Consider the following 22,320-nt stretch of genomic DNA (forward strand, 5'->3'; position numbering starts at 1 on the left):
GAGCCTCCCATTGGCGGGTGAGTTATATGAAATTGGAGAAGTGTAACGGGTGCGCACACCGCTTCCGTTAAAGCCCCTGAAGAGAAGCAGATGGAGCTTCGAAACGCGTCGGGCAGATCCATTACGAAGCGGCGTCTACGAGCGGATCCCCGTCCTCACCTACACATAAATAAAGCTGCTGCTCGCGTGCTACTCATAAGGTGGACAACCTTGGAGCGTGAATCTATATGCGGCAGTCCAGCCGCAGAGTATGCACCACCCCGTTAACGTGGGGGTCACGGCAGTGAAGTAGCAGCCGTACATGGGATCGAGGACGGGCCCACTCGTGGAGTCCATACAGGACTTGATTGTGTGCTTTCCGCACTACACTTCCCAGAAGTCTCATTGGAGCCTCCCATTGGCGGGTGAGTTATATGAAATTGGAGAAGTGTAACGGGTGCGCACACCGCTTCCGTTAAAGCCCCTGAAGAGAAGCAGATGGAGCTTCGAAACGCGTCGGGCAGATCCATTACGGAGCGGCGTCTACGAGCGGATCCCCGTCCTCACCTACACATAAATAAAGCTGCTGCTCGCGTGCTACTCATAAGGTGGACAACCTTGGAGCGTGAATCTATATGCGGCAGTCCAGCCGCAGAGTATGCACCACCCCGTTAACGTTGGGGTCACGGCAGTGAAGTAGCAGCCGTACATGGGATCGAGGACGGGCCCACTCGTGGAGTCCATACAGGACTTGATTGTGTGCTTTCCGCACTACACTTCCCAGAAGTCTCATTGGAGCCTCCCATTGGCGGGTGAGTTATATGAAATTGGAGAAGTGTAACGGGTGCGCACACCGCTTACGTTAAAGCCCCTGAAGAGAAGCAGATGGAGCTTCGAAACGCGTCGGGCAGATCCATTACGGAGCGGCGTCTACGAGCGGATCCCCGTCCTCACCTACACATAAATAAAGCTGCTGCTCGCGTGCTACTCATAAGGTGGACAACCTTGGAGCGTGAATCTATATGCGGCAGTCCAGCCGCAGAGTATGCACCACCCCGTTAACGTGGGGGTCACGGCAGTGAAGTAGCAGCCGTACATGGGATCGAGGACGGGCCCACTCGTGGAGTCCATACAGGACTTGATTGTGTGCTTTCCGCACTACACTTCCCAGAAGTCTCATTGGAGCCTCCCATTGGCGGGTGAGTTATATGAAATTGGAGAAGTGTAACGGGTGCGCACACCGCTTCCGTTAAAGCCCCTGAAGAGAAGCAGATGGAGCTTTGAAACGCGTCGGGCAGATCCATTACGGAGCGGCGTCTACGAGCGGATCCCCGTCCTCACCTACACATAAATAAAGCTGCTGCTCGCGTGCTACTCATAAGGTGGAAAACCTTGGAGCGTGAATCTATATGCGGCAGTCCAGCCGCAGAGTATGCACCACCCCGTTAACGTGGGGGTCACGGCAGTGAAGTAGCAGCCGTACATGGGATCGAGGACGGGCCCACTCGTGGAGTCCATACAGGACTTGATTGTGTGCTTTCCGCACTACACTTCCCAGAAGTATCATTGGAGCCTCCCATTGGCGGGTGAGTTATATGAAATTGGAGAAGTGTAACAGGTGCGCACACCGCTTCCGTTAAAGCCCCTGAAGAGAAGCAGATGGAGCTTCGAAACGCGTCGGGCAGATCCATTACGGAGCGGCATCTATGAGCGGATCCCCGTCCTCACCTACACATAAATAAAGCTGCTGCTCGCGTGCTACTCATAAGGTGGACAACCTTGGAGCGTGAATCTATATGCGGCAGTCCAGCCGCAGAGTATGCACCACCCCGTTAACGTGGGGGTCACGGCAGTGAAGTAGCAGCCGTACATGGGATCGAGGACGGGCCCACTCGTGGAGTCCATACAGGACTTGATTGTGTGCTTTCCGCACTACACTTCCCAGAAGTCTCATTGGAGCCTCCCATTGGCGGGTGAGTTATATGAAATTGGAGAAGTGTAACGGGTGCGCACACCGCTTCCGTTAAAGCCCCTGAAGAGAAGCAGATGGAGCTTCGAAACGCGTCGGGCAGATCCATTACGGAGCGGCGTCTACGAGCGGATCCCCGTCCTCACCTACACATAAATAAAGCTGCTGCTCGCGTGCTACTCATAAGGTGGACAACCTTGGAGCGTGAATCTATATGCGGCAGTCCAGCCGCAGAGTATGCACCACCCCGTTAACGTGGGGGTCACGGCAGTGAAGTAGCAGCCGTACATGGGATCGAGGACGGGCCCACTCGTGGAGTCCATACAGGACTTGATTGTGTGCTTTCCGCACTACACTTCCCAGAAGTCTCATTGGAGCCTCCCATTGGCGGGTGAGTTATATGAAATTGGAGAAGTGTAACGGGTGCGCACACCGCTTCCGTTAAAGCCCCTGAAGAGAAGCAGATGGAGCTTCGAAACGCGTCGGGCAGATCCATTACGGAGCGGCGTCTACGAGCGGATCCCCGTCCTCACCTACACATAAATAAAGCTGCTGCTCGCGTGCTACTCATAAGGTGGACAACCTTGGAGCGTGAATCTATATGCGGCAGTCCAGCCGCAGAGTATGCACCACCCCGTTAACGTGGGGGTCACGGCAGTGAAGTAGCAGCCGTACATGGGATCGAGGACGGGCCCACTCGTGGAGTCCATACAGGACTTGATTGTGTGCTTTCCGCACTACACTTCCCAGAAGTCTCATTGGAGCCTCCCATTGGCGGGTGAGTTATATGAAATTGGAGAAGTGTAACGGGTGCGCACACCGCTTCCGTTAAAGCCCCTGAAGAGAAGCAGATGGAGCTTCGAAACGCGTCGGGCAGATCCATTACAGAGCGGCGTCTACGAGCGGATCCCCGTCCTCACCTACACATAAATAAAGCTGCTGCTCGCGTGCTACTCATAAGGTGGACAACCTTGGAGCGTGAATCTATATGCGGCAGTCCAGCCGCAGAGTATGCACCACCCCGTTAACGTGGGGGTCACGGCAGTGAAGTAGCAGCCGTACATGGGATCGAGGACGGGCCCACTCGTGGAGTCCATACAGGACTTGATTGTGTGCTTTCCGCACTACACTTCCCAGAAGTCTCATTGGAGCCTCCCATTGGCGGGTGAGTTATATGAAATTGGAGAAGTGTAACGGGTGCGCACACCGCTTCCGTTAAAGCCCCTGAAGAGAAGCAGATGGAGCTTCGAAACGCGTCTGGCAGATCCATTACGGAGCGGCGTCTACGAGCGGATCCCCGTCCTCACCTACACATAAATAAAGCTGCTGCTCGCGTGCTACTCATAAGGTGGACAACCTTGGAGCGTGAATCTATATGCGGCAGTCCAGCCGCAGAGTATGCACCACCCCGTTAACGTGGGGGTCACGGCAGTGAAGTAGCAGCCGTACATGGGATCGAGGACGGGCCCACTCGTGGAGTCCATACAGGACTTGATTGTGTGCTTTCCGCACTACACTTCCCAGAAGTCTCATTGGAGCCTCCCATTGGCGGGTGAGTTATATGAAATTGGAGAAGTGTAACAGGTGCGCACACCGCTTCCGTTAAAGCCCCTGAAGAGAAGCAGATGGAGCTTCGAAACGCGTCGGGCAGATCCATTACGGAGCGGCGTCTACGAGCGGATCCCCGTCCTCACCTACACATAAATAAAGCTGCTGCTCGCGTGCTACTCATAAGGTGGACAACCTTGGAGCGTGAATCTATATGCGGCAGTCCAGCCGCAGAGTATGCACCACCCCGTTAACGTGGGGGTCACGGCAGTGAAGTAGCAGCCGTACATGGGATCGAGGACGGGCCCACTCGTGAAATCCATACAGGACTTGATTGTGTGCTTTCCGCACTACACTTCCCAGAAGTCTCATTGGAGCCTCCCATTGGCGGGTGAGTTATATGAAATTGGAGAAGTGTAACGGGTGCGCACACCGCTTCCGTTAAAGCCCCTGAAGAGAAGCAGATGGAGCTTCGAAACGCGTCGGGCAGATCCATTACAGAGCGGCGTCTACGAGCGGATCCCCGTCCTCACCTACACATAAATAAAGCTGCTGCTCGCGTGCTACTCATAAGGTGGACAACCTTGGAGCGTGAATCTATATGCGGAAGTCCAGCCGCAGAGTATGCACCACCCCGTTAACGTGGGGGTCACGGCAGTGAAGTAGCAGCCGTACATGGGATCGAGGACGGGCCCACTCGTGGAGTCCATACAGGACTTGATTGTGTGCTTTCCGCACTACACTTCCCAGAAGTCTCATTGGAGCCTCCCATTGGCGGGTGAGTTATATGAAATTGGAGAAGTGTAACGGGTGCGCACACCGCTTCCGTTAAAGCCCCTGAAGAGAAGCAGATGGAGCTTCGAAACGCGTCGGGCAGATCCATTACAGAGAGGCGTCTACGAGCGGATCCCCGTCCTCACCTACACATAAATAAAGCTGCTGCTCGCGTGCTACTCATAAGGTGGACAACCTTGGAGCGTGAATCTATATGCGGCAGTCCAGCCGCAGAGTATGCACCACCCCGTTAACGTGGGGGTCACGGCAGTGAAGTAGCAGCCGTACATGGGATCGAGGACGGGCCCACTCGTGGAGTCCATACAGGACTTGATTGTGTGCTTTCCGCACTACACTTCCCAGAAGTCTCATTGGAGCCTCCCATTGGCGGGTGAGTTATATGAAATTGGAGAAGTGTAACGGGTGCGCACACCGCTTCCGTTAAAGCCCCTGAAGAGAAGCAGATGGAGCTTCGAAACGCGTCTGGCAGATCCATTACGGAGCGGCGTCTACGAGCGGATCCCCGTCCTCACCTACACATAAATAAAGCTGCTGCTCGCGTGCTACTCATAAGGTGGACAACCTTGGAGCGTGAATCTATATGCGGCAGTCCAGCCGCAGAGTATGCACCACCCCGTTAACGTGGGGGTCACGGCAGTGAAGTAGCAGCCGTACATGGGATCGAGGACGGGCCCACTCGTGGAGTCCATACAGGACTTGATTGTGTGCTTTCCGCACTACACTTCCCAGAAGTCTCATTGGAGCCTCCCATTGGCGGGTGAGTTATATGAAATTGGAGAAGTGTAACAGGTGCGCACACCGCTTCCGTTAAAGCCCCTGAAGAGAAGCAGATGGAGCTTCGAAACGCGTTGGGCAGATCCATTACGGAGCGGCGTCTACGAGCGGATCCCCGTCCTCACCTACACATAAATAAAGCTGCTGCTCGCGTGCTACTCATAAGGTGGACAACCTTGGAGCGTGAATCTATATGCGGCAGTCCAGCCGCAGAGTATGCACCACCCCGTTAACGTGGGGGTCACGGCAGTGAAGTAGCAGCCGTACATGGGATCGAGGACGGGCCCACTCGTGGAGTCCATACAGGACTTGATTGTGTGCTTTCCGCACTACACTTCCCAGAAGTCTCATTGGAGCCTCCCATTGGCGGGTGAGTTATATGAAATTGGAGAAGTGTAACGGGTGCGCACACCGCTTCCGTTAAAGCCCCTGAAGAGAAGCAGATGGAGCTTCGAAACGCGTCGGGCAGATCCATTACGGAGCGGCGTCTACGAGCGGATCCCCGTCCTCACCTACACATAAATAAAGCTGCTGCTCGCGTGCTACTCATAAGGTGGACAACCTTGGACCGTGAATCTATATGCGGCAGTCCAGCCGCAGAGTATGCACCACCCCGTTAACGTGGGGGTCACGGCAGTGAAGTAGCAGCCGTACATGGGATCGAGGACGGGCCCACTCGTGGAGTCCATACAGGACTTGATTGTGTGCTTTCCGCACTACACTTCCCAGAAGTCTCATTGGAGCCTCCCATTGGCGGGTGAGTTATATGAAATTGGAGAAGTGTAACGGGTGCGCACACCGCTTCCGTTAAAGCCCCTGAAGAGAAGCAGATGGAGCTTCGAAACGCGCCGGGCAGATCCATTACGGAGCGGCGTCTACTTGCGGATCCCCGTCCTCACCTACACATAAATAAAGCTGCTGCACGCGTGCTACTCATAAGGTGGACAACCTTGGAGCGTGAATCTATATGCGGCAGTCCAGCCGCAGAGTATGCACCACCCCGTTAACGTGGGGGTCACGGCAATGAAGTAGCAGCCGTACATGGGATCGAGGACGAGCCCACTCGTGGAGTCCATACAGGACTTGATTGTGTGCTTTCCGCACTACACTTCCCAGAAGTCTCATTGGAGCCTCCCATTGGCGGGTGAGTTATATGAAATTGGAGAAGTGTAACGGGTGCGCACACCGCTTCCGTTAAAGCCCCTGAAGAGAAGCAGATGGAGCTTCGAAACGCGTCGGGCAGATCCATTACGTAGCGGCGTCTACGAGCGGATCCCCGTCCTCACCTACACATAAATAAAGCTGCTGCTCGCGTGCTACTCATAAGGTGGACAACCTTGGAGCGTGAATCTATATGCGGCAGTCCAGCCGCAGAGTATGCACCACCCCGTTAACGTGGGGGTCACGGCAGTGAAGTAGCAGCCGTACATGGGATCGAGGACGGGCCCACTCGTGGAGTCCATACAGGACTTGATTGTGTGCTTTCCGCACTACACTTCCCAGAAGTCTCATTGGAGCCTCCCATTGGCGGGTGAGTTATATGAAATTGGAGAAGTGTAACGGGTGCGCACACCGCTTCCGTTAAAGCCCCTGAAGAGAAGCAGATGGAGCTTCGAAACGCGTCGGGCAGATCCATTACGGAGCGGCGTCTACGAGCGGATCCCCGTCCTCACCTACACATAAATAAAGCTGCTGCTCGCGTGCTACTCATAAGGTGGACAACCTTGGAGCGTGAATCTATATGCGGCAGTCCAGCCGCAGAGTATGCACCACCCCGTTAACGTGGGGGTCACGGCAGTGAAGTAGCAGCCGTACATGGGATCGAGGACGGGCCCACTCGTGGAGTCCATACAGGACTTGATTGTGTGCTTTCCGCACTACACTTCCCAGAAGTCTCATTGGAGCCTCCCATTGGCGGGTGAGTTATATGAAATTGGAGAAGTGTAACGGGTGCGCACACCGCTTCCGTTAAAGCCCCTGAAGAGAAGCAGATGGAGCTTCGAAACGCGTCGGGCAGATCCATTACGGAGCGGCGTCTACGAGCGGATCCCCGTCCTCACCTACACATAAATAAAGCTGCTGCTCGCGTGCTACTCATAAGGTGGACAACCTTGGAGCGTGAATATATATATATATGTTCACTGAAAAAACCATAGGTTTCACACCAATTATAGTTAGCTGGAAATTTTACTGGCATAAAACCAATGAAATTCCCACGTTATAGTTAGTTGGACTCACTATAACTTGCGCGTGCAATGCACTGCTGATGACGTCACATATTACATCACTCATGACATGGTCAGTGACATCACTCATGACATCACTGATGACACCATCCAGTGAATGTCTGTCTTTCTGAAAAATAAATATGTGTTATATATGTATATGTAAAAGTTGATGGAAGAATAAATGTTAAAATAAGTGTTTACATGGATTTTTTTTTTTAAATTGATTGGTTAACTGGCTTATTAAGTGTGTCTTAGTGAATACATATATTAGTGAGTAATGTTTAAATATTTAAATATATGTATTAGTGTTTCACTTTGTGTATAAGTGGCTGCATGGGTTGGTGAGTAGCTACATGTGAATGTATATGGGTTATTAGATGTTTTTGTTAGTATCAGTATGAGTGTTTGTATGGTTTGGTGGAGTATTACTTAGCACATAGATGCATGAATGACTGACTCTTTGTATGTGTTTTGAAGACAGCATATGTACAGGACTGTATGGGTGGATGAGTGTGTATATGTGTGTGTTAGTGAGTGAATGACTGTCTCACTAGTGGCTTTATCAGTAACTACATACGTTTTAATGTAGTATATGTGAATATTGATGTATATAAGTGAGTATATGTGAGAGTGAGGGATTGTAAGAGTTCCTGTTTAAATTAGTATGTGTTTCTATAAGTGATTGTTTAAGAGAGTAAGTATGTGTAAGTTTCCTTAAAAGTAAAGTGGTAGTGTGTGTATAACTGTATATGCAAATAAATGGATGTTTAATAGTTTATTTGCATGTGTGAGTATGTGTGACAGTATCTTTTGGATGACTGTCGGTGTGTAACAGGATGTATAGGTGTATCACTACATATGATGAGTGAGTATATGTATGAGTGACTATATAGAACTGTTGGTGAATGAGTGGATGTGTATATAGATGGTGGAATTATTGAATTGGTTGTTGTAACTGGTATGGGTATCTCCATTTTTTTGAAAATTTTAGTTTCTATTTTTGAATATGTGTTTCAAGGGTTACATTACAGTGAAAGGAGGTCTGTCGCTCCTTCACAAGGATGGTGTCATCAGTGATGTCATGAGTGATGTCACTGACCATGTCATGAGTGATGTAATATGTGACGTCATCAGCAGTGCATTGCACGCGCAAGTTATAGTGAGTCCAACTAACTATAACGTGGGAATTTCATTGGTTTTATGCCAGTAAAATTTCCAGCTAACTATAACTGGTGTGAAACCTATGGTTTTTTCAATGAATTTAATAAGTTTTTTAAATGCTAATTCCTAACTATAACTGGTGTGAAACCTATGGTTTTTTCAGTGAATTTCATAGGTTTTTTAATAGCAAATCTCTATAGGTATGAAAAGTAATATTTTTTATAATGAATTTTATATTGTATAATTATGTACTTTTTTTTTTTTTTTTTTTGCCCCGGGGCGCGTACCGGGGAGCGCCCCGGTCAGCGCAATGTTGCGGCGCGCCCCGGGGCACGTACCGGGGAGCGTCCCGTTAGCGCTATTTTCGCGAACGAAAACAACATTGTGACGTATCGCGTAGACGCGTGATGCGTAAGCGCACCCGGAAGCACGCGAGCGCATACGATCGCGCAACGTCTTGACGCGCTTACACTACGCGCCCGCGGGCGCGCCCCGGAGCAAGACTATGGGCACGCCTCGGGGCGCGTAGCGTAAGCGCGTCGGGTCATGTGACCTGAAAATAACACTTTCTATTGGTGCAGAACCGTTTTGGTTTCCAAATGAGTAAAGCCCGGGTCATATGACCTGAAAATAACACTTCTCATTGGTTCAGGACACTTTGTTTTTTGCAAATGATGAAAGACCCCACCTTCTTTCCTTATTCTGACTTTGTCCTTTGACTGAGGAAGACCTGTTTCAGCAATAGAGAGAATTATTTTGTACTTTCAAATGGCTACTGTAGCTGCAACAGCTGGAGCATCTGCACCACCACCACCACCACCACCACCAAGAGGACCACCACAACAGTACATTGGTGGTCAAGAAGAGGAGGAGGAGGAAGAGGAAGAGGAGGAGGGGAGAAGATGGCTGGCTGAAGACAATACCCCATACCAGCCAAGGCCACACATTGTATGGGAGTTCTTTTCAATCCCAGAGGGCAAGAAAAAACTGAATGCGGCCAAGGTAACTTGCCTAATCTGTGGCGAACAACTCTCAAGGGGCAACCCAAACAAAAAATATTCCTTTGGTAATAATACCATGATTAGACATATGACCCGCAAGCATCCAAACAACTACTCTGCTGCAGAGATCAGGGAACTGGCCAGTAACCTCCCCCAGTATTCAAGGACCTCCTCCAAAAAAAAGCAACCCAGTCCATCGGGACCAGAAACAACGGAGCCGATGCCTTGTATTCAACCTCGATTTGCAAAATTTAGAATCACATGTATTGATTGTGGCAAGCTCATCTCCTATGCTGAAAAGAGCGTAAAGCTCGTCGTCCTTGCTGGAGACAATCACAAATGCCCCAAAGAAAAGTAATTTTTTTCATTTTTTGTTTTTTGCTCCAGTTGAGCCATTTTCAATTCCCCTTTTTTTGTTTTTCCCTATAAAAAATACAAAAAAATATAAAACAGTTTTGAAAAGCCAAAAAAAGTACAAAATGTTCAAAAAAACATTAAAAAAATATAAAACAACAAAAAGAAGAAAAAAAACAGTTCTTTTTAGAACTACCTTTTATTTATAAAAATAACCCTATATTTTTAATGAATCTCTGTCAGTTTTTTTTTTCTTAGGGTACGCGTACCGGGGCGCGCCACCCAAAAAATAGAAAAAAATGTTAAGAGAAAGACAGCTACAGGACGAACACAGAGGGATTGTTTATTACATAGTAAAAAACAGAGAAGGTGTAATAGAGTGAAAGTGAGAAAAGTAAAATGACTAAAGGAGCGAAAGAAGGGAAGAGAGAGGAAGAAGACTAAAGTAGAGATAGTGGGAGAATGTGAGTGGGTGTTGAAAGAAAAAGAAAGGACAGTAAATAATTGAGAATGAAGGGTAGTGGCGTAACCGGGATAAATGAAGAACGGTGAGTGAGGGTAAGAAAAGACCAGTTAGTGTAAGTAAAGAGGGGTGAAAGAGGGTGAAAAATTGAATTAGGATAAGACATGGGGAGTGACAAAGGACAAAGAGAGTAAAGAAAACAGTACCTGAATGGGTTTGAGTGAAACAGAAAAGAAAGATAAGTAATGCAGTGTGTGTGACTTATAGGGAGTCAGTGGGTGTACGTCGGGGTGTGGGTGTGTAAGGTGTGTCTGTGGGTGTGGCTGTGTGGGGTGTTTTGGTGTGGGTGGAGGTGAGGGTGTGTGAAATATGTGTGAGGAGTGTATGGGTGTGGGGTGTATATGTGTGCGATGTATGTGTGTGTATGGAATGTGTGTGTGTATGTGAAGAGTGTGTGTGGGGGATTTTTTGTGTGTATGAGGTGTGTGTGTGGTGTGTGTGTGGGGTGTATGTTAGAGGTGTGTGTATGTATTGAGAGGGGGATGAGGTGTGTGTGTAGGAGTAAGGTAAATAATTAAGAAAAACAGAATGAGTGAAGAAGCAAAGGAAGGGAACAGAGGGTAAGTGAAGTAAAGCATAGGGATTGAAAGAAGTTGAATATGAGAGGGGAAATAGGGAAATTGGAGTAAACATGGAGAATAAGAATAAGTGAGGGAAGCAGAATAAAGACACAGGAGTGAGGTTGGTTGAGAAAATATTAGTGAGCTTAAAGCCAAGGGTGATGACAAAATACATTTTTATAGTCATACTTACCATATAATAAATGTAACTTTAATTAATTTTTTTTACTACACTTTGTATCTGTGAAAGAGAGAAGAAAAAATAAGTTATAATTAGTGAAATGTGTATTTTAAATTAAAATATACAAATGAAGAGGTTAAAAATCATAACAGTGTATTTAGAAATAAAGTAAGAGTGAAGGACACAAAAAGGGAATTAAAGTAAGGTAGAAGGATAAAAAGAGAAAAAAAAGAAATAGAATGAGAGCAAATTACTAAGAGTAAGGCATATAGATTCACTGACACAGAGGAAGAGAAGAACAGAGAAATGAACTGAAGGTAAGAAAGATACTAAAACAATGTGAGTTAGCAAAACTAAGTCAGGAAACAGTAGTAAGTAAAAAGATAATTACAGAGACGGAAAAGAGTCTAATTAAGGATGCATTTAGAAGATTGAGAAATAGAAGATAACTGAGAGTAAGTGAAGAACAGTCAAAGTGAAGGGATGAAGGGAGAGAGGATAATATACAACGATTGAGGGAAATGGAGTCAGGAAGTTAGTAGACAGACACACTAAGAGAAAAACTGAGTGAGGTGGAGTACAATGAGTGACAAAAGGAAATGAGTAAGGGAGCAAAAAAAGGAAAGAGAGGAGAAGACGACTAAAAGAGTGGTACTGAGAGAAAATAATTTGGTGATGAAAGTAAAGAGAAGGACATTGAAAGAAAGGAAATGAGGGATAGTAATGGAACCAGGGTAAAAGAAATGGGATGAAGAACGATGAGAGAGGAGCAGTGAAGTTGTTGTAAAAGAAATGATAGAAGGTAGATAAACACAAGTGAACATAACACAAGGAGAGTGAGGCACTGAGGACATAGAGGTAGTGAACGAAAAATAGAGAAAAGAGGTCAAAAGAAAGGAGCCAACAAAGATAAGCGAGGGAGAGTGGGTGAGTTATAGTGATAGAGTGCGACAATACTGCTCAGTGAGTAAAGAGGAATTAGTAAAAGAGCAAAGGAGGAAAAGACGGAAAAGGGAAGTAAAGCAGAGAGACTGAAAGCTGAAAAGTGGTGCAAGGGAGAGAGGGGATGCAGACAGTTGAAATGAGAATGAGGGGTTGTGAAAGAAGTGCAGTAAACGAATGGGTGTGAAACAGAGTGAGAGAAAGGCAGTGTGAGTGAGTAAAGAGAGCTGAAAGAGAAAGGAAAAAGGAAAATGAGTGTCAGAGAATGGGAATACAATTTAATTTACACAATCCAAATTATAGTATAACTTGTACAACATGTTACATAGTTTATTTTTGCTGTTCTCAGAATATATTGAATTTCACTTAAAACAGTGAGTTCAAATTACTCATCATATGACAGCGGGAAAAAAAAAACACAATCTAAAAGATTGTGTTTTAAAAAAAAACTTAGATACTGACAAATGACAAATGTACACTAATCTTTGATTGACTTACTTTTCCTTGAGGCCAAATAGTAGATCATGGAGGTCCTTTTCTCGTTGCAAAGTACTCTGCTGCTAACTAAAAAATCCATTTCATCGACTTTCTTGAAGAAAAGCCCCAAGAACATCTGAAATATTTTCATATACTCCTTTTTTTCAGTCATGACTCTTTACTCATTCCTGTACCTTTCCTTTTGGCCAAATAGTGTCAGATGTATGAGTATATTTTCAAATTAACTCTAAGAAACTCTGAAATTACCTTTTTTCCGACGTTCTGAAAGAAAGGCTCATACAACATTTTCACAATATTTAAGTATTTGTAAAACCATCTCTGACTCACTCATGTTCATCATTTTGTATAATACTAATATCACATACTATGAGATCCACTTACAGTACCTATATGACAAGTCAATTTTTTATATTACCTGGATCACTTTTACTCAGAATATATTTTTAAACAGCAAAATAACCTTTATTAACTGCTCCCGTCTTCAAAGGCCAATTACCTTTACTTAAATTTTGGTTGTAAAAACACTAGGTATGAATTTTTTAAGCCAAAAGGCAAACTTTGTTTGAAAGTCAAATGAATGTCATTACAGTGGGTCCAACCTTTACAACTTTTTAAATAGCATGTGTAATGCCCTGATGTTGTAGAAGGACCGTCATGAAAAATAATAGCTACAGTTGCAAAGGTTCTTCCTGATATTGATAACTGAGAATCAACAATTTTTTTTATAGAAGTTGTCAATTTAGTTCCATCAGGTCTACATCGTTGGAACATTAAAATGACATACTGACCATAATTTTGTAGAAATAATGTGGACAGCATTGTAGACTTACATTGGGTACACACCATATTGTGATCCGCTGCTTTAACTAGATTATTAAAAGGCACTGATTTGCAGTCTGGTAAAGTCAAATATATAAATCTTTCAGTGTCTATTCTAGTAGTACTTGATACAGTACAGTTGTCGCAGTCATGCTGCCATTGATAAGAAAGGCTAAAAAGATTTTTTATATCTACACCCTCATCTTCCAATACATCAAACATATACATTAAAAATTCCTGACAATCCTGCTGAATATTCTGTGAAAATTGATTTTGACCAGAACATATGTCTAGAAGATTTCGAATTTCTGAAACACTTTCTATTTTTGCTCTATCACTGCTACATTTCTCAAACACGGAATTCAACAAACAACAGAATCTTTGATCCCGATTTTCAACAATCTGTTCTTGTATATTTTGAAGAAAAAAACAACATTAACCACTACATTAGCATAGCAGTTGACACCAGAACTGTTTTCAAACTGAAATCCAACAACATCTTCAACAGAATCCTTTTTCTTTCTCCTTACAATTACAGTTTCATCTACTTTTTGTCTTTTTGCTACTACCTCACTGCAATTATTCTCATTTCTTCTTTTTCGGCCTACCACACGTTTTTCAAACAGAGGATATTGACGCAAATGTGCAGCATACTCTCTTCTTAACCTATTGTATTCTTTAACACAATGTAGATCTGCACAAATCTTTGTTTCATCACACTCAATCAAGTACAATCCTGATAAAGTTCTGACTCGTGATAATGCCACATATGCCATACCCTCTTTAAACACAGAACTTCCAATGTTCACCAAAGCGCTATCTACACTTAAACCTTGAGATTTATGAATTGTCACCGCATATGCCAAACAAATAGGAAACTGTTTTCGCCGAACATATAAGTCTTTCACAAGCAAAAATCTAGCTGAACAACGAAAAATTTGTTCTATTTCCTCAATGCCATCAAATTTAATTTTTAAAATTTCAATTCCATCTCTATTTTTGTAATTCACAAAACCAACAACATGACCCATTGCTCCATTTACCAGACCTCTTTCAACATTTAAATTCCTTCTCAAAATGATACGACAATTTAAACACACATTCAGAGTCTTTTCAAAACCAGCAGTTTTAGATATAGTCTTCTCTAATGAATCCAATTTTGATTTCAAATTTTCAGACAAAATAATTGTTGCTCCCATATGTTCAATTGTATCTATAGCTTCCAGTTTCACTATCTCTTCATTTTCTAACTTTAACATTTTGTTGTTGAACATGGAACATTCTTTCAGAGTTGGCATCAAACATATGCCAGATTTCTTCTCATTAATTTTCTTAAAAATATACTCTGGAAGAATGTTTTCATTTGGGTACAAATTTGAAATTAATCGTCCATGTAAAGCTTCTTTCCCTTGCTGACTTACTTTTCCGATTCTTACATCTTGTAGAATATTTGTATAATCTTCATCCTTTGCCTGCCGCATATTTTGAAGCAGTTCTGCATATTTGAAGTTTAACCATATATTAACGTTTCCAATGCTTCCTAGGCACTTCCTGGTATCTTCATGCGTGAGCATTTTGAACACAGGTTGTTCTTTCACTGGAGTCAACTGCAGTAGATCTCCAAAAACAATAATATGTTTTCCTCCAAATAAGACATCATAGTCTGTTCTAAGAATTTCTTGCATTCTCAAATGCACAAAAGCAAGCATTATATTTGACACCATGCTTACTTCATCAATGATAAGAAGTTTCATTTTCTTCAGGACTCTCGAAACTTCGGAACACGCATCTCCAGATAGCTTGTGATATTGCAATTTGTTATCATGCTCCACTGGCAGCATCAGTAAACGATGTAAAGTAATCCCTTTAATGTTATGTGCTGCCAGCCCAGTTGGAGCAGTAACAACACAAGATAGCAGTGATTCAGTCATTTTCTGCAGATAAGTTGCAATTGCTTTAATCAGAAAACTTTTTCCAGTTCCCGCTTCTCCACTTACGTACAGTTGGACTGGTTTAAATGATGTACATGAGCACTTTTTTTTCTCATGAGTGAATCCATGTTCAATCTGATCTGTGACTTCGTCATATATCTGTTTCTGCTCAAGGTTTAGTTGTTTCACCAAATCTTCTAAGTTAACTACATCATCTTGAGCTTGTTCCATAGCTCTTTCCACCTCATCCATGGCAGTGGCAGCTTCATTTTGAATAATTGGTCCTCCAAGTGGATCCTGACTCAATGAAGCAGAACTCTGACTGTCTTGAGAACTGTCTCTAGCAATCTCTGCAGCAATTGTGGCTTCTTGCTCTATTTCTTCGTTCAACATTTGCAGATAATTTGGAAAAACAGGACATTCTATGGTATCCTTGGTTGCATTAAAAGAATCTTCGTAACAGAGAAAATCTCCAAGTAGTTCCTCTTCTGCACGCCATGGCTTAAAGAGTTGCAAAGAGCTAAATAGTAAAATTCCCTTTTGTCTGGATTTTCACAACTCAATTTTCGATGATTAATCAAATGGCCTTTTTTCTGTTTCACTAGACATCCTTCACATCCAATGACAGCATATATTCTATTATTGATATCTTCTCTGATGTTCCTCTTATAAATATAGCTTTGAGGAACTTCATAGAGACAAGCGTTCTCAAGGTGAGGACTTCTATTTGGATAGTATGTATCCAACATGTTTGTCTTCAAAATATCTGTATTTTCTGGTTCTTTCTCCGCCAAATACTCTATCTCTTGTACAGATTTCAAAACTCGATTTCGTGTTGCAGCAAGACCTAGACTCACCCAAATGATGGTTCTAGATTTGGCATAGAGACTTGCTGATGACAATCGATCAGAACATTCATATGCGCAAATTTCTCGATGCGACAACATCTTCAGACTGTAACTGTATAATTTCTTGCTTAGACTCTTTTCATGTGAAATGTCCTCCCACATTTTCTTCAGTTCTGTTTTTTCTTTTTTTGTGTTGTAAGACGTCACATATCGAGCCACAGCAATAGAGTTGTCAGCAACTAATTGAATATCCATGTTAGCATTCCACATGGACAAAATCACTGGGTTGTAGTCGTTGATGTACTTGGACTCTTCGTTTCTTTTTAAATTGTATGTATTTTTTGGTGACTTCCTCGTCACAGTATGTCGCAGAGAAGACATCAAATTATTTACTCTTCCTTTAGAAATCACTGGTCGTGGAAAGCTGAAACGACATTTTGTGTAGAACTTGTCCTTGTTTCTGAATTTTCGACGACAGTACTTTCCACAACGATGGGATTGAAAGCGTAAAACTTGTTGCCTTAAACTGTTTTCTTCGGTAGTTTTCGGTACAGCACATGTTGAATACTCTTCAATGAAGCTCATCACTGTCTCATCCGAATCTGTTCCAAATTTGGGTGCATCTTTAATCCACAACAACATATGTATGTGAGGAGCACCTCTCGCTTGATACTCCTTTCTCCAAAAGAAATCCAAAACCTCTCCAAGGGGAGGATTTGTTTTGTTGGTAATAAAAGACATCATAGCTTCAAATCTATGATTGAAATATCTGCATACATTCACAGGATCCAAAGAACACAGTTCTCCAGGTGTTTTGAATTCTATATTTTGTATATTTGCATTTGCCTCGCGTAGAAATTGAAGTAAGTTGTCCCATGCATACTCGGCACAGCTAAGAGTGAGGAACCATGTAGGAGTTCCTAAGTTTCTTAGCATACATTTCAATTCCCCATGACGACGGTACCAATACTCGTTTGTACCACGCTGACATACCATGAGATTGATTAAATGAGATTCCAAAATATTATCTTGCAGATTCACTTTCTCCATAAAGTCCCTCGCCGAAACATTTTGCAGATGTGCTCCACTTTTCAGTATATGGTTTACTGCATAAGAAAGCCCAGACAAGTCACTTTCATACAGTAAATGAAACAAATAGGGAATGCATTGATGAAACCTTGGATCTTCAGCATATAATCTTACAGTTCGATATTCAGATGCAGGAATTTGAAGTGGTCGATCGTCATATCGTCCACCTCGACCTGTTGGAAATAGCTGTGGAAAACAACGAGCTTCCAAACTTTCTTCCCATACACTAATGGGACTTCCTTTTGCTGCTTTCATTTGAAACAATTCAATTGCATTCCCCATTATTTCTTTGGAATGCAAAGGATGAACAGTATAATGTTCATATATTTCTTCACTTCTAGACACATCAACTTTTTCAATTTGGCCGCCTGAACAATCACTGTCTTCATCTGCATCTGTTTCCTCTGCTGCAACACATACATCTTTGTAATACTCATTGTTTTTGACTAAATACAACGTTGCCTTTTTGACTTTCCTAACATCCACTAAATCTTGCCAGATTTTCTTACTCTTTGTCGGAACCCCATTAACTAGAATAACTAAAGGTTCCTCTTCTACTTTTTCTATACCAATTGTATCAATATTTTTTTTTAAATCTAGAGGCAAATAAACAACTCTTCCCTTTAATCCTCACTGCAAATCTGTAGGAGGCAATCTCCCTATCTTAGGCTCCATGCGAACAATTGCCTGAAAAGGATGGACACATTGAATCAAAATAGACTCATATGTATTTAAATCCATCAATTCACGGGGAATGTCTACCAACTCCAGATTATTATGAACAGCTCTAGCAGGCATTCTGTTTTGATTTAATTTATCATAACAATGTTTACAAATACGCTGATCAAATCAAAACAATTCTCCACCCACAAATAAGTTGCAAAATCCTTCCACTCATAATTATTCATCTTTTCACTTTTTACGTATAAATCAACTAATCTAGTTTGATGTTTATAATGACTTCGTCGACAACACACACAAGTAAAATTCGGCCTTTCACTTGATTTCACCTTAAACCTGGTAATTTCCTGCTCAAACTTTTCTGTACTTGAAATCTGTACATTCTCTTCCACATTACCTTGAATTGCTGTGTCAATTTCTACACTGTCCTCTTTTTCACCAAAATAACAAATCTCAATTTCTTCACAAATCTTCTTCACATCTAATTCAATTCCATGCAAAAGAGCACTGTTTAATTTTTTAAGCTTAAGTGCTGGACTTTTTGCATAATACAACATTCTCACTAATTTCCTCATTTTGGTATGTTGCACTGCTAACATCCTAAAATGATGAAAAACACTCTGACAGACTTTTCTAGAAAGACAAGCCAGTGAATGCCCTTGCAAACCTGTGTTTTCTCTCACTCTGCAAGGATCTAAGTCTTGCAACAACTTCACTTTCTGCTTTAGACTTTTCTTTCTATATGTACGTAAGAAATTACAAAACAAATCAATTGATTTCTGTCGCACACTACAAATACGACTACCCTTCCAAGTGTACACTGGACCCTTAGTACGTCTCCCTAAAACTTCATCAGTTAACACCTCTTCTGGTTCTCTAGGCACAAGTTTCTCTTTTTCAATCGGACAACCGTCTTTCACTTCATACGCTTGACCACTGGTGTCAACTGCATGCACTAAATCGTTCTCCTGGAAGTAACTCTCCTCATTAAAAAATGGCTCACAACTTGAACTGTGCATCCATTCTCCTGAAAAAACGTTACAAAAATTAGTCCGATTAATTACTCTTTTCCATCTACTGTTTGATTTGAAAACATCCATTGTCTTGTTAAGTGTCCTAATTCTATTGATTATTAAAATAAATAATTTTTTCTTAACTACAAAAGCCTGATCAACAATCTTCTCTACACTTTTCTTTTTCTTATAAAAAGCAGCTCTCTGTTTACCTTTCCTAATGTTTTTTAACAAATTTAAAACCACCCTATTGCGAAACATTCGTTTACGAATGTCTCTAAACTGATTCTGCCTTCTATTCCTATACATATTATTCTCTCCTGTTCCAGTTGTAGGATTCTTTGAGGTTCTCTCCTTCCTTTTCAAATTTACTCTCTCATTCTCTTTTTCTACATGCTGTCCAACATTTTTTTTTGATCTACATATGTTCTGTAAGAAAGACTTAGTTGTCTTACCAGGAGCTTTGTTCCTGTTTTTTGAAGTATTTGTTGTTGAAGAGTGCTGTAATTCCGTTGCTGTTTTTGTTTGTAACCGTATTTCATGTTTCCTTCTTCTTTGCCTTGAGGGCATCTTTGGCACATTATAGACCACTATTATCAAACAACAAAGCAATGACAAAAAGCAAACGGTCTATTCAGGGTTACAGATCAAGTGAGGATTCTCCAAGGGTGCAGAAGAGGTGAGACCTGTATTGAAGAGTGTAGTGGAAGAGAGGTATGTCCACAGGTACAAAGAAAGTGAGACCTGTGTCTAAGAGTGCAGTAGGAGATAAGCTTCATGAAGTCTAGTCCACTGCACTCTTACACACAGGCTTCACCACCTATGTTCTCCAGGAAAGGCCTCTCTCCCATTACAGCCTTGAACTCAGGCCTCACCTCGTCTGTCCCTCTGGACATGCCTCATCTCATCTACACAATCTACTTCCTAATCTAAGGTAACACAGGTGACATTATTGTGAAAAGATGAAATATATGTATTTAATCATGCAGACACTATTTATTCCTTCTCAAAAAACTAAAAGTCATTTTTTTCACCAAAATCGTTTTTTAAATAACATTTTAGACACACAGTGCAGGTCCTATGTACAAGCATTCAGTGTCCATGACTACAATGGAGAGGACTAACCTCCTCTTACCCTTGGACAAGCCTCACCTCATCTCTGTCCTCTGAACAGGCCTCAATGTATTGAGTATAATTGATAGTAAGTAGGTGCATATGAGGTAACGCATGTCCAAGGGTGTAAATAAGCTGAGGCCTGTCTAAGCATGCCAATTAGTTGAAGTCTATTCAGGGTTCCAGATGAGGTAAGGATTGTCTAGGGGTGCACAAGAGGTATGGCCTCTATTGAAGAGTGTAGTAGAAGAGAGGTCTGTCCACGGGTGCAAAGAACTTCAGACCTGTGTCTAAGAGTGCAGTGGGGGACATGCTTCATGAAGCCTAGTCCACTGCACTCTTAGACACAGGTCTCACCACTTACGCTCTCCAAGAAAAGCCTCTCTCCCACTACAGTCTTGAACACAGGCCTCACCTCCTCTGTCCATCTGGACATGCCTCACCTCATCTGTACAATCTACTTCCTAATCTGAGGTAACACAGGTGACATGATTGTGAAAAGGTCACATTTTCTTATGTAATCATGCACACACTATTTATTCTTTCTCAAAAATGTGAAAGACATTAATTTGCCCCAAAAATGTTTCAGTAGTGCAATGAAAAGCTTATACATATGACCTTTTCTCTGTTTTTCAAATGTTATTCTAAAAAAAGATTATGAGGCCTAAGCAGGAGTGCTCATGTGATGAAGCCTGTCCAGGGGAGCACAAAAGGTGAGGCTTGTGTCCAAGAGTGCAGTGGACAGGACTAAACTGGAGTAGTGTGCAAAAGAAGATGAACCTCATTTATGAGGCCCTGCGTCAGTTTTGCACTGCTGATGCGTCACTTTTTGTGACGCATCGGCGGCATAAAACATGTACCTTTTTGCGCCATATTTAAAAAGTAACGCATGTAGGTAGATGCGTCCCTTTTTACACCTATGCGTCACATTATACCTCTGTCAGGTGTAATGTACACAGAGGGGGCATTCCCCCGCAAAAAGCCTCGTAATAGTGACGCAGTGAAATCTATGAGATTTCACTGCATCACTTTTAGGACACTGTTACGTCAAAATCTTGCACCTGCCTCACAGCAGGCGTAAGACTGAGGCAAACGCTTTCACATGGGGCTTTCCCCATGTGAAAGGATGCATTGCTAGAGTTGCGTCATTTTTGTGACACACTCCAGCAATTCGTCACTTTTGCGCTTACAGATACATCAGAAATACTGACTTATCTGTAAATCCTAGAAACATGATGCATCATACATTAAATATAATGCATCATTGGTGTCACAAGGAGTGCAGAGTTAAAAGTGACGCATCCCTGTTTTCATAAATAAGGCTCTCAGTGTGCTTCCTAATCTGAGGTAACACAGGTGACATGATTGTAAAAGCTTCAAATTATTTTATTTAATCATGCACACACTTTTTATTCTTTCTCAAAAATGTAAAAGCTATTAATTTGCCCCAAAATCGATTTTTCAATAACATTTTAGAAACACCGTGCAGGTCCTATGTACAATCATTCCATTTCAGTACTGAAAACTCACTATTTTACACAAAAAAATCCTATCTCTTGCAAACATTCCTACCAAGCATTACCCAAAAAATGAAACAAACCAACAACAAAGAAACTCAGTCTGCTTCTCAATCTGAGGTAAAACAGATAACATGTTTGTAAAAGATTAAAATATTTTTATATAATTATGCACACACTATTTATTCCTTCTTAAAAATGTTAAAGCCATGGATTTGCACTAAAATCGTTTTTCAATTAACATTTTAGGAACAGAACACAGGTCCTATGTACAAGCATTCATTTTCACTACTGAAAGCCATTAATTTGCCCTAAAATCGTTTTTTATTTAATATTTTATGAACAGAGCACAGATCCTATTTACAAGCATTCATTTTCACTACTAAAACCCATTGTTTTGCACTAAAATCGTTTTTCAATTAACATTTTAGAAACACAGCACAGATCCTATATACAAGCATTCATTTTCACTACTGAAACCCATTGATTTGCACTAAAATCGTTTTTCAATTACCATTTTAGGAACAGAACACAGGTCCTATGTACAGGTTCCCAATCTGAGGTAAAACAGGTAACATGTTTGTAAAAGATTCAAATATTTTTATATAATTATGCACACACTATTTATTCCTTCTTAAAAATGTTAAAGCCATGGATTTGCACTAAAATCGTTTTTCAATTACCATTTTAGGAACAGAACACAGGTCCTATGTACAAGCATTCATTTTCACTACTGATAGCCATTAATTTGCCCTAAAATCGTTTTTTATTTAATATTTTATGAACAGAGCACAGA

Source organism: Lissotriton helveticus, chromosome 1_1 (genome assembly GCF_964261635.1).
Source record: "Lissotriton helveticus chromosome 1_1, aLisHel1.1, whole genome shotgun sequence".
Lineage (NCBI taxonomy): Eukaryota > Metazoa > Chordata > Amphibia > Caudata > Salamandridae > Lissotriton > Lissotriton helveticus.